General features: G+C 40.1%; 1 protein-coding gene across 4 annotated transcripts in view; it reads right to left on the reverse strand.

The window, feature by feature from the left end:
- Positions 1-346, reverse strand: part of XIAP (X-linked inhibitor of apoptosis) — a 50,635-nt gene extending 50,289 nt beyond the window's left edge. For all 4 annotated transcript variants that reach the window (XM_019657936.1, XM_019657935.1, XM_019657934.1 and 1 more), the window contains exon 1: positions 190-346. The gene's annotated coding sequence lies outside the window, so the exon portion shown is untranslated. The remainder of the gene's footprint in view (positions 1-189) is intronic.
- Positions 347-13,734: the final 13,388 nt, after the last annotated feature.

Raw genomic sequence — 13,734 nt, forward strand, 5'->3', positions numbered from 1 at the left:
CGCCCATCCCCCGGTTTCCCGAGGGGATCAAATGGCCTCAAACAGGCACGGGCCGCAGTCCGACCGTCTCACCGCCCAAGCCGCGCCCCTGGGACCCTCGCAGTCTCCTCCTCGCCACCCCCGCCCTGAGGCCAGCCTCCCGCCTTTCAAAGCCCTTCCTTCCTCCCCTTCCGCCATTTTCGAACTTACCCCTCGGGCCCAGCGTTCCAAACTCAGCGATGAACCGGCCCGGGGCGCAGCCAAGGTCCAGCCACTTCCCGGGTCGGGAAGGAGGCTGCCAGGGCAAACGAAGCCCTCTGTCCCCCACTCCCTAGCTGGAAACCAGGCCCTGAGGGAACCGGCGCGCATGCGCCGTGGGCACCGCGCAGTCCCCGCCCCCAGCTTTTTGCCTCGAGGTGTTTTTTTTTCCACGCGGTTTTTACCTGGGGGGTTCTGGGGTTGAGGAGTAGCGAAATAGAGGTTAAAGGATAAAAAGAGAAGAGAACGGACATGGTGAGTTCTAATTATAGACTAAGCACTGTGGTAGCCATATAATGTGTTCTTTGTTGTAAGGTAGTCATTCTCTTATTAAACCCATTTTACAGAGGCAATTGAGACCCAGAGAGGGTAACCAGCCCAATAGCACGCAGCTAATAAACGAGGGGACTGAGATTACAATATGATCTGTGACCAAGGAAGGAAGGATGAAAGGAAAAAGAAAGGAACATACTTGGTGGGAGCAGGAAGGGAACTGGGAGATGAAAATGAATAGGGAAGACAGAAAGTAGAAAGAAGAGAAACAAAGGAAATCTATGTACATAAAATGCAGGACTTATTTCAAATATACTGTAGGATTGTCAGACCGACAGATGAATTTGTTTCAGAAATAGGCTTTCTTACAGGTTACTGTAGTGAGACAAGAGGTTTTAAATGAGAATGTTTCATTTCAAGGGGAAGATTCTAAGTACCACCAGCATCCCCAAATGATTCTGCCCTTCCTGAAAAAGGGGTTTGGAGGGAGAAAATACTTCTTTTGGAGTTTTAGGCATTTGCTAAGATAGTATCCCCTCTGATTCTCTCCCACTGTTAAGCTCTGGGAATCTCACATCTGACTTATTGCAATTATAGTAACTGCAAGCAAATATTTATCTCACTTAATTCTCATAGCAACCTTATAAAATATGTAACTATCATTATCCCCATTTTACAGATGAACACACTGAGGGTATAGCGAGGTTGGGTAGCTTGCCCACAGTCACGCTGCTAGTATGTGTGAGAGCTGGAACAGTGATTCAAACCAAGATCTGTCTGACTACAAGCATGTCTGATCATTATCCAGTCTCCTAATTGGCCTGTCTGTCTCTAGACTGGTCCCCCCCACAATCTAGCTTGCACAAGGCCATCTGAGTTAAAATGTGCAGTATGGCCTCCAGGATACTGTTAAAATTATTTGAGCAGATAACTTATCTCCATGACTTGTCCGTTACCTCCTTCAAGTTTTTGCTTAATTGTCACTTTCTCAATAGGGCCTACCATGACCACCATATTTTTTTATTCTTTTGCTGTTCGTATTGAGTGTTTTCTGATACCTTGTCTCCCAAATTGCTGATTTTATCCTCTGCTTCATCTAGTCTGCTGGCTATTCCTTCTAGTGCAGTCTTCATTTCAGTTATTGTATTCCTCACTTCTGACTGGATCTTTTTTATGTTTTCTATGTTTTATTTTTTAATGCTTGCTATCTCTTTGTTGAAGGTCTCACTAAATTCCTTGAGCACCCTTATAACCAGTGTTCTGAACTGTGTCTCTGGTAGGTTGCTTGCCTCCAATTGGTTTAGTTCTTTTTCGGGAGTTTTCTCCTGTCCTTTAATTTTGGATGTATTTCTTTATTTCCACATTTTGACTGCCTCTCTGTTTTGTTTCTATGAATTAGGTAGATCTACTAACCTCTTCCAGTCTTGCTCGGTGACCTTATGTATTAGGGAACCTGCTGGCTCCTGTAAGGTTCCGCCACTGATAAAGCCTCCTGTGGTAGGGAGTTGAGTGTGGCTGAGTCTTAGTGAGTCACCAGGATGGAGCAAGGGGAGCTCACCAGAGCAATTCAGATTCAGATTTAGCAATGGGCTTGGTGGTGGCTCAACACAGGAAAGATGGTGCCTGCCTGTCAGCTGCAATGTAGAAAGACCCCACACAGGAAAAATGGCAATTGTCCCTCCAGTCCTCACCCAGCAACCACACAACTCAGTCTTTCCCTGTGTGTCTCTGATGTTCCTGGTTACTGTCCCTCTGCCAGAGCCCAGGGTAAGTGCCTGCAAGTGAGCCTGTGTGTGGGCCCTTTAAGAGGACATCTGGGTTTTCTGCAGCCTTTCGTCCCACCTGGACTGCGGAATCCCACTGTTTTACACAGCAGATTTTGTGGGGGCTCCTCTTCCCGGCACCACTACTTTGGGCTGAGGAGTCTGGTGTGGGGCTGGGGTTACTTGATCCTCCAGTGGGGGGGATCCTCTGTGGCCGAGATTTTCCTCCTGATTTTAAACTGCGACATGGAGTTTTGGGGCCAGCCCATTTTGCATCTTCACCCCTCTTACCAGTCTCGACATGGCTTCTTCTTTAAATCCTTAGATATAAAATTTGTGTTCAGCTAGACTTCAGATGATTCTCCAGGTTGAATTTCTATATTTTAGTTGCAATTTTAATGTGTTCATGGGAAAAGGCAAGCAGTGTTGACCTACTCTGCCATCTTGGATCTCTGTGTAGGATTACTCTTGACTCATCATCAGAGCACAGCCTTTGTGAAGATCATTCATGTTGAACAGTGTCTATTGGCAGCACCTGCCCTTCAGTTTCCTGACTTTTATTTGGGTGTCTTCATTAATAATTTCTCACTCCCTCCTTGTTGCCAGAAAGACTGCAACTATAATTTCCTCTCTTTAAGCAGTCGTAAAAATGCCTACCCTTATCTTCTGTCAGCAAAACTAGCATCTCCAGTCTGACTGCTCTTTCCCTTCTCTGCCTTTATCTTCCAGGGATCCAGTTATACAGAAGAGACTTGTTGCTTGTTTGGGGTGGAGGCAGAAAAGCACACTCTCATCTCAAGGTAATGGAAAATTTCACCTGGGCTTTCTATAATATATCTAATGCATTCCTATGGTTATACACAATCTATTCAGTCTGCAAAAATCCAACACTCCAACAATGTCAAGGTCAGGATTTTGCCAACACAAGGTTTTTATGAGTCTGGAGTAGGATGGAGGTGAAAACTACTGGAGTTGAGGTCCAGGAGGGAGGCTAGCATGTTGGAGGGGTCATTACCAAGGACGGTAGTGGGATTTGCGTTTAGAGAGGAAGACTGAATCAAAGGCTACAGATGTCAATGGATGTAAGGGAGTGTCCTAAATATAGACAGATAATAATATTTAGCACTTACTGCCTACCCTATGCCAGACACTGTCTTATGTGCTTGGCACACTTTATCTGTCATAATCCTCTCAATAACCCTATGAGTGAAGTATTCTTTTCACTCTTGTCTTGACTCATATCTAGAATGATGCCTGGTGTATAGTAGGTACTCAAGCCAGATCAGGTCATGCCTCCATTTCAAACTCTGTGATGGCTTCTTACTTTGTGGAGGCAAGCACACTGTGCTGTTGGAGTCCAGAGGTGGGCTCCAGACTGGGGGAGGGGTGGATTAGAGCTAGTTCCACCAGGACTTCAGCCTTTTTTTGTTTTTTAAGCTGAGCCATCCTGCCACCTGTTGGCAGCTCAGCAGCTGCTCAGCTCAGGCCGGGACTCGAACCGCTGTTGCTCAGAGTTCAAACTCTTGAGCGAGCTCTTAACCAACTGAGCCACTCGGCCGGCCCAGGACTTCAGTCTTAAAGGACAACCAAGAGTTAGCTAGGTGAAGTAGTGGGAGAGAAGCATTCTAAGCAGACATGTCATCACGTGCCAACTCATGGAAGTGAAACAAAACAGTATGCATTTCAGGAATGGCAGTCAATGCCTTGTGGCTACAGTGTAGCTGCTAACACTTATTGAGTGTTTTTATGTTCATCCTGTGCTAAATGTATTACATAGATGATCACATATAATCATAGTGCAACCTTAGTGATAAGAAAACTGAGGACAGAAAGGTTAGGTTGCCCAAGGTCTCAAAACTAGTAAGTGGGAGGTGTGAGTGGGTTTTGATAGGGGGTTGGATGGAGCCTCACAGAGAGTTGAGGCTCTAGAGAGGTAGTCAGGGCCCAGATAAAATCCCTGTGTATTAATTTACTCTGGCTACTGTAACAAAACGCCCTAGACTGGGTAGCTTACACAACAAAATTTAATTTTCTCACAGTTCTGGAAGCTGGAAGTCTGAGATGAAGGTGTTCGCAGGTTTGGTTTCTTCTGAGGTATCGCCTCTTGGTTTGCAGATAATTCTTCTTCTTGTGTCTTCACATGGCCTTCCCTTGTGCTGTGTCTTATTAAGACATCCGTCATATTGGATTAGGGTATACCCTAACAGCCTCATTTTAATTTAATTACCTCTTCAAAGGACCTATCTCCAAATACAATCACATTCTGAGGTACTGGGGGTTAGGACTTCAACATATGAATTTTGGGGAACACAATTAAGTCTATAACATCTTCTGAGGCACATTAAATAATTTGGCCTCTATCATATAAGTTGGTATTTCCCAAACCTGGTGGTGAATCAGAATCACCTGAAGAGCTTTTTGAAACTACTCATTCCTGGATATGCCCTGTTCTGTGCTTCAGAGTCAGTAAACCTGGGCTATGTTTTAGAAAAATGTAAAGCTCCCTTATGCTCTCCAACTGATTCTGGTGCCACAAGGTTTGAAAAACACTTCTCAAAGCAACAGAACCATTAGAAGAGTTTTAAGTAAGGTAGTAAAATGATCAGAGTTGGATGTTGGAAAAATCACCCTGGTACAGTAATGTGGAGAATGGATGGGGGGCGTTGGTGGTGAGATGACTTAGGAGGTGAATATAGGAAATGAGGAAGTTCACAGCAGAGGCAGTGTGAATGGTGTGCAAAGGTATGATTTTAAGAGGTGTGAAGAGGGGATATTTGTGAGTGGACGAAGGAGGAAGCTGGGGATGAGTGATGTCTTCCCATCTAAGACAGGTCCTTTGAAGACCCATTCCAGAAGCCTTATTGAATTTGTATTTGCACCTTATTAACTATTCCTAGCTGCAAGGGAGAATGGAAAGTGTATTATTTTATCTGGGCACATTACCACACAGAATAAAGCCGAGTTCTATTAGGAAGGAAAGGAGGATGAATTTTGGACAGACAACTAGGTGTCTTCGCCAATATAATATTCATGCATTGGAAACCTCAATGTCATAATGATATTTTTCTCAAATGAATCTAAATATAGATCTTATGAGATTTCAATAAAAATTGCAACAGAGGTCTTAATGGGATTCGACAAACTAATTCAAAAATGTATATGGGAGAACAAACAGCCAAGAATAGCAAAGACAATTTTAACGAAGAGGAACAAGATGTGGGGACTTGCCCTTCTAGATATCATGACATATTTGATTTAGTGATTTATGCAATATGACATGGTCCACACACAGGCAAAGAAGCCAATGAAACAGAAAATAATGACAGAAATAAACCCACATGTTTCCATATGGAAACATACATATATGACCAAGGTGGCATTACAAATTAGTGAGTAAAGAATAGATGAGACAGTCAAGAAATGGTGCTGTGTCTATCTGGGCAATGTTTAGGGGTAAAATATATTTTTCTACTTGATAGCTTACAAAAATCAACACCAGGTTGATTAAAGATGTAAATGTAGAAGGCAATTCTTTTAATTTTTAAAGAAAATATAATATATTTTCATTATGGAGTAGAAAAATATTTCTAAGACTAGTGGTTTTCATGCCTGTTTTCTTTTTTTTATTCAAATTTATTGGGGTGACAATGGTCAACAAAAGTACATAGGTTTCAAGTGCACAATTCTATAATCCATCATCTATATATTGAATTATGTGTTCATCACCCAGAGTCAGTTCTCCTTCCATCACCATATATTTGACCCCCTTTACCCTCTTCTACCATCCCCTCTCCCCGCTTACCCTCTGGGAGCCACTAAATTGTTGTCTGTGTCTATGAGTTTTTGCTTCCTTGTTTGTCTTGTTTGCTTGTTCCCTTCAGTTTTATATCCCACATATGAGTGAAGTCATATTCTTCTCGACTTTTTCTGTTGGACTTATTTAACTGAGCATAATAATCTCAAGGTCCATCCATGTTGTCGTAAATGGCACTATTTCATCTTTTCTTATGGCAGAGTAATATTCCATTGTGTATATATACCACATCTTTATCCAATCATCTATTGAAGGACACTTTGGTTGTTTCAGTGTCTAGGCCACCGTAAATAAAGCTGCAATGAACATTGGAGTACATATATCTTTATAGATAAATGTTTTCATATTTTTGGGGTATGTACCCAGGAGAGGGATTGCTGGGTCACATGATAATACTAGTCTTAATATTTTGAGGAATCTTCATACCATTATCCAATTCCTGTACCAATTTACATTCTCATAAATAGTGTATGAGGGTTCCTTTTCTCCACAGCTTCTCCAACTCTTGTTATTATTTTCCTTGTTGATGATAGCCATTCTAAAAGGTGTGAGGTGATTTCTCATTGTGGTTTTTATTTGCACTTCCCAAATAGTGAAGTTGAACATTTTTTCATATATCTGTTGGCCATATGTATATCTTATTGGGAGATGTTTCTGTTCATGTTCTGTGCCCATGTTTAAATTGGATTGTTTGTCTTTTTGTTGTTGAGTTGTGTGAGTTCCTTATATATTTTGGATATTAGCCACTTATTGAGGGTGTTGATAAATATCTTCTTCCATTCGGTTGATTGCCTCTTTGTTTTGTTGATGGTTTCTTTTGCTGAGCAGAAGCTTTTTAGTTTGACATAGTCCCAGTCATTTATTTTAGCTTTTACTTCCCTTGCCTTTGAGGTCAAATTCATAAAATCCTCTTTGAACCCACGGTCCATAAGTTTAGTACCTATGCTTTCTTCTATGCAGTTTATTGTTTCAGGTCTTATTTTTAGATCTTTGATTAATTTTGAGTTAATTTTGGTACACGGTGACAGATTGCAGTCTAGTTTCATTCTTTTGCATGTGGCTTTCTAATTCTCCCAGCACCATTTATTGAAGAGGCTGTCTTTTCTCCATTGTACATTTTTGGCTCTTTTGTAGAAAATTATCTGTCACTATTTATGGGTTTATTTCTGGGTTTTCAATTCTATTGCATTGGTCTGTGTGTCTGTTTTTCTGCCAATATCATGCTGTCTTAATTATTGTTGCTGTGAAGTACAAGCTGAAGTCATGGAGTATTATATCTCCAGCATTAACCTTTTTTCTTAAGATTACTTTGACTATTCAGGGTCTTTTGTGATTTCATACAAAAATCACCATGTTTTTCTGCTTTTTGCTCTCATATCCCTAAAAGAATTTTGAAAATGTGGACTCTCTTTCACATGTTTCATGTGACACAAAAATGTTTCCATTATGAATTAAAATAATTACAAGGGATATAATTTCCAATCTATTGTAAATGATATAAAACTCAAACCCATCATTTTTTATTGTTGTTTCTCATCATTATTTTAAATGAAATCCAAATATATAGTGATTTGATACTCATTGTCCATTTGAAAATTAAAGAAATAAGCTCTTCTTTAACAGCCAGAAAATGTATATATATATTTTTGTCTTTAATTCATTTTTTTGTTTCACTTCCCCGTAGAACTTTATCTTATTTTTTTAAAGATTTGTATTGGGAATTGGGGGGATGGGAACAGTGCTGAGGAATTGTGGGGAGGAGAACAGACAAGTTGCTGTAGTTTTGTTCTTCAGTCTAGTTGTGGAGGACGTTGCTTCACTGGCCCAAGTTGGCACCATCATTGCGCTCTTCCCGGGCAAGGCAGATCAGTCACCGGCTTCTGGACGGCCGCTCACTGCGGCTGCTGGCCGCTCACGCTGGCTGCTGGCCGCTCACGCTGGCTGCTGGCTACACACGGTAGCCCATGGCAACCCACTGCCACAGGGGCTGCACCGTCGCCGGCGACTCAGGGTAGCCCAGCCCCAGGTCGAGCTGTTGTTCAGCATCTTAGCTGTAGAGGGCAGTGTCACTGGCCCTCATAGGTAGGATCAGAACCGGGGCCCTCTGGCGTCCCAAGCCAGCTCTTAACCACCATGCTACTCGGCTGGCCATGGAAATGCACTCTTGAAGGAGTGGATTTCTTTTCTCTCCCGTGTATGTATGGATCGGTACTACTTGTTGCGAGAATGAGAGTTCAGTATCAATTTTATTTCTTTTTTTTATTTTTATGGATCTATATATTGAGAAACTAGTTCAAATATATAAGAATATGGGAATAGGGATGGCCGAGTGGCTCAGTTGGTTAAGAGTTGGCTTAAGAACTTGAGCTCTGAGCAACAGGGCTGCCGGTCCAATTCCCACATGGACCAGTGACACTGCACCCGAGCTGAGCTGCTGCTGAGCTGCCAACAGGTGGCCGGATGACTCAGCTGGTGTAACAAGACTGCCTGTTCGATGGTGGTCTATGCCCACCCACAACTAAGACTGAACTCGGCACCTTGAGCTGAGCTGCTGCCTGGATGGCTCAGTGGAGTGAGCGTGTGCTCTTAACAATAAGACTGCTGGTTCAACTCCTGCATGGGATGGTGGCTATGCCCACCCACAACTAAGATTATAACACAGCACCTTGAGCTTAGAGACCACGAGCTGCCAACAGGAAGCCAGATGGCAACTGGCACCCTCCACAACTGAGACTGAAGAACAACAACTTGGCTGGTCCCCTTCCCCAATTCCCTAATACTGTTCCCTCCTCCAATTCCCCAATAAACTCTTTTTTAAAAATTTAAATTTCTGCATAAAAATAGATACCATAAATAAGATATTTACAGAAGGCAGTCTTTGTGACAGGGAGTCCACTGTCTTCCCTTAATGCTGGCATTTTGCAATAAAACCTACTTTTATTTCCACCAAAAAAAAGATATTTACAACATGTAAGAGATACATGATTGACATCTGAATAAAAACTTCTTTTAAAAAAAGGGGGTTAGTCAATGGTATTGTAACAGTTATATAAGATGTCAGAGAGGTAGTAGGTTGAAGGAGGGGAGTTATCACTTTGTGAGGGGTGTAAATGTCTGACTATTATGTTGCTTTGTACACCTGAAACTAAGAAAAAGAAAAGATTAAAGGCAAACAGGTCAACAGAAAAAAGAACAAAAGATACAAGTAGACAATATATAAAATGAAATATGATTAAAATGAAAATATGTTCAGTTTCACTAGTAATCAGAGACATGTAGACTAAAACAATAAGAACCCAAAAGAGATGAAAACATACGTTCACAAAAAGACTTGACAAGAATGTTCATAGCAACCTTATTCATAATAACCAAAAATTTAAAAAAAGACCAAGTATCCATTACCAGAAAAATGGGTAAACAAACTGTGGTTTATTCATACAATGGAATTCTATTCAGCAATAAAAAGGAATATAGTAGTGATAGATGCAACAACCTGAATGAATCTCAAAACATTATGCTGAGTGAAAGAAATTTCCCACAAAATAATACATATTGTATCTAGAACAGACAAAACTAATCTATCATGGAAAAACAAAAACAAAAACAGAATAGTGCTCACATAGTGGGAGTGGAACTAGGGTTAACTTGAAGGGGAATTAGGAAACTGTATAAGGGTGATGGTAATGTTCTATATTTTGATGGAGGTTTGAGTTACACAGGTGTGTATGTACTTGTTAGAACTCAGTAAATGTATACTTATGGTTTGGTCATTCCACGGTGTATAAATATCACCTGAAAAGCCTTTAAGCAAAATTGAACTCTAATTAATGGTATGCATGCTGAAGTGTTTAGGGGTGAAGTATACAGTACTGATGTTCTGAACTTACTTTGTAATATATTACAAAATATGATTGATTTTGAATTATGGGTAGAGGTATAGATAGATATGTGATAAAGCAAATAGGACAAGATGCTCATGTAGCCACCACCTGAATTCACTCCATAATTTTTCAAACATTTCTATATGTTAAATTTTTTTCATAATAAAATGTTGGGGAAAAGCAATAATGAGATACTAACTTATACCCATCAGATTGACATAAATGAGAATTGAGTCTTGTGTGCAGATGTGGTGAAATGTAATGGAAATACAAGCTGGTACAACAACTTTGTAGAATAATTTAGCAATATCTAAAAAAGCTAAAGATGCTCATATTTTATGACTCAGAAATTCTTCATCTAAGTATGTAACTTAGAATTCCATGTTCCTGAGATGATAGGTGTAAGAATGTTCTGTGTGGGGCCAGCCAGGTGGCTCAGTTGGTTAGAGTGCAAGCTCTGAACAGCAGGGTCGCTGGTTCGATTCCCACATGGACCAGTGAGCTGCGCTTGAGCTGAGGTGCCACTGAGCTGCCTAGAACACGTGCTCTTAACAATGTTGCCAATTTGATTCCCACATGGGATGGTGGGCTGCACCCCCCCCCCCATAACTAGATTGAAAGCAGCAACTGGACTTGGAGCTAAACTGCGCCCTTCACAACTAAGATTGAAGGACAACTTGACTTGGAGCTGATGGGTTCTGGAAAAACATAATGTTCCCTTCCCGAATTCCCCAATAAAATCTTAAAAAAAAGAAAGAATGTTCTTTGCAACATGGTTTTCCCCAGGAATATTTTATTTTGAAACATTTAAAATATTAAGTTGCAAGGATAATACAACGAATATCCATACACCCTTTATCAATTGTTAGCATCTTACCACATTTGCTTTATCTATCTATGTGTAAATATACATGATTCTTTTTCTGAATCTTTTGAGAGTAAATTACACTTAATCCATAAATACATTAGCATGTATTTCCTAAAGTAAAGGCATTCTTCTACATAACCACAATACAATGACAACACTCAAGATATTTTAATATCTGTTATAATGCTACTGTCTAATTTACAATCCATATTCAAACTTCTCCGATTATTATAATAATGTATTTTGTGGTGTGTTAAACTCCATCTAGTACTCATATACTAACCCGTGAATATGCACATATTAATAAATACTTCTGTATGTAACCATCAGTATCTACATTAAGCTAAAGATGAGTTCATACTGATGTCTTCAACTCTGATCTATCATCACATGGATCATTCTAGCCTCTTCCTCTTGCCTATGTGTCACCTCTCAGTCCAACAGTGAGAAACATGTCCCCTACCATCTAGAATCCACTTACTTATGGTTCAATTTCAGTATACACATCCAGCAGTTTCAGAAGAGCTAACCTTCATCCCCATGGGAAACAACTTTGCCAACCCAAGTGCAATTCTTTTGTACAGTTTATTTTTCCTTTAGTCTTACAGACTTCATTAATTTCTGAAGATACGTAGGTTAGCACCTTTCGACCACACTCTTCAGTGAGGTTACGTCATGCATTTGTAAAACAGTTAGATTTTTGTGTCACAGTCTTCAGTCCATCCTGGGATTCCCCTGATATGCTAAATTATTTTTTCTTTTATTTGCATACATTAAGGTTCACTCTTTGTGCTGGAAGCTTCGATGGGTTTTTCACAAATGATAGCCAAAATCTAGAAGTAGATAAGATATCCTTCTGTATGTGAATGAATAAACAAACTGTGGTACATCACTACAATGAATATTATTTTGCAATAACAAGGGATATATTATCAATCCACATAACAGTATGGATGAATTTTATTTATTTATTTATTTCCTGTTATAGTAAATTTTTTAAATTATTAGTTTCAGGTGTACAGAACAATGCAATAGCTATCCTTTTCACTCCTCACAAAGGAACAACCCCCCTCCCCCCATCCACTGCCCTCCCACCCCCAATATTATACTTATTTATTACAATTCCATTGACTCCATTCCCACACTCTACTCCACATAGTATGGATGAATTTTAAATACATACAGTTAAGCAAAAGAATCCAATCTGAAAAGGCAACATACTGTATATTTCCAACTGTATGACATTCTGGAAAAAGCAAAACTATGGAGACAATAAAAAGATCAGTGGTTGCCAGGGGTTACGGGGGGAGGGAGGGATGAGTAGGCAGATGTTGGTTCACAAACTGGCCCCTGCACATGAAGGGAAAGGAGAGACTAAAAAAAGAGGCAGACCACTCCAGATTGTTAAGTGGTAGGTTTAATAAGCAAGAGAACTTACTTATGAGACTTGTCTTGGATGTTTGTAAAACGCGTAGATCTCTGCACCTACCCACAAGAATCTTAAAAGTTTACACAGAGGCTTTAACTGGGTTCAGTCACATATAGTATCCAGATGGTCTCAACAATACATAGCTCTCTCAAGCCTGCATTCCTTAAAAAAACCCTTACTGTGCGAATGGTGGGCTGGACATACATTCCAAGGACAAGGGAGGGGATGAGGAGCCTCTGTTTGCCCAAGTCCAGCTCTGAGGTCAACTGGCAGTCATATCTTCTCAATGACCTACTACAACAGCAGAGAACAAAATATTTTTAGGGCAGCAAACTACTCTGTGTACTATAATGGTAGATACATGCCATTACACATTTGTCCAAACCTATAGAATGTACAACAACAAGAGTGAGCCACAAAGTAAACTATGGACTTGGGTTATAATGATGTCTCAGTAGGTACATCAATTGCAACAAATGCACCGTTCTGATGGGGAATGTTGATAGCGGGGATGCTACGCATGTGTGAGGGCAGGGGGTAAATGGGAAATCTGTATTTTCTGCTCAATTTTGCTGTGAACCTAAAACTGCTCTAAAAAATAAAGTCTATCAAAAAAGAAAACAAATGAATGGTGGGTTACACAGGTATATTCCTTTTATTATTCTCTGTACTTGTTTACATGTTTGAAATATTTGATAATAAAAAAAGATGCTTGCAAATAGACATTTCTTCAGGATTCAAAACAATGTTGAATTGTGTGTAACTGTATCATAGCAGTTTAATTAATAATAGCAGAAAACTGGATATAGTTGTTCACCATCAGGTAAATGGATAAAAAAACTGTGGTATATATACCCAAGGGAATACTACTCAGCAATTAAAAAGAGCAAACCACTACTGATGTATGCAACAACCTGCAAGAATCTCAGAAACATCGTTTCTTTTTTTTTTTAGCTGAGCCATCCTGCCACCTGTTGGCAACTCAGGGGCAGCTCAGCTCGGGCCAGGAACCAAACTGGCGACTCTGTTGCTCAGAGCTCACACTCTTGAGCGAGCTCTTAACCAACTGAGCCACTTGGCTGGCCCATAAAGTTTCTGAGCAAAAGGAGCCATACACACGAGTTCATACATTATGATTCCATTTATATCAAGTATTTATAAATGAAAATCAGAAGAGTAGTTGCCCCTTGAGGGAGAGTGGTGGTAATTGACTGGAAAGAGGTAAGTGGGAACTTCTTTTACTAATTGAGAAATTATTGTCATATAACTTCATACCAGTTTAAGGTGTACTACAAGTGTTGATTTGATGTGTTTATTTGATACATTTATATATTGCAATATGATAACCACCATAGCATTAGCTAACACCTCTGTCACATCACATCACATCACATAATTATCATTGCTTTTTTGTTGTCAGAACAATTAAGATCTACTCTCATAGCAACTTTGAAGTTCATAATACAATA

This window comes from Hipposideros armiger, unplaced genomic scaffold (assembly GCF_001890085.2).
Source record: "Hipposideros armiger isolate ML-2016 unplaced genomic scaffold, ASM189008v1 scaffold_281, whole genome shotgun sequence".
Classification (NCBI taxonomy): domain Eukaryota; kingdom Metazoa; phylum Chordata; class Mammalia; order Chiroptera; family Hipposideridae; genus Hipposideros; species Hipposideros armiger.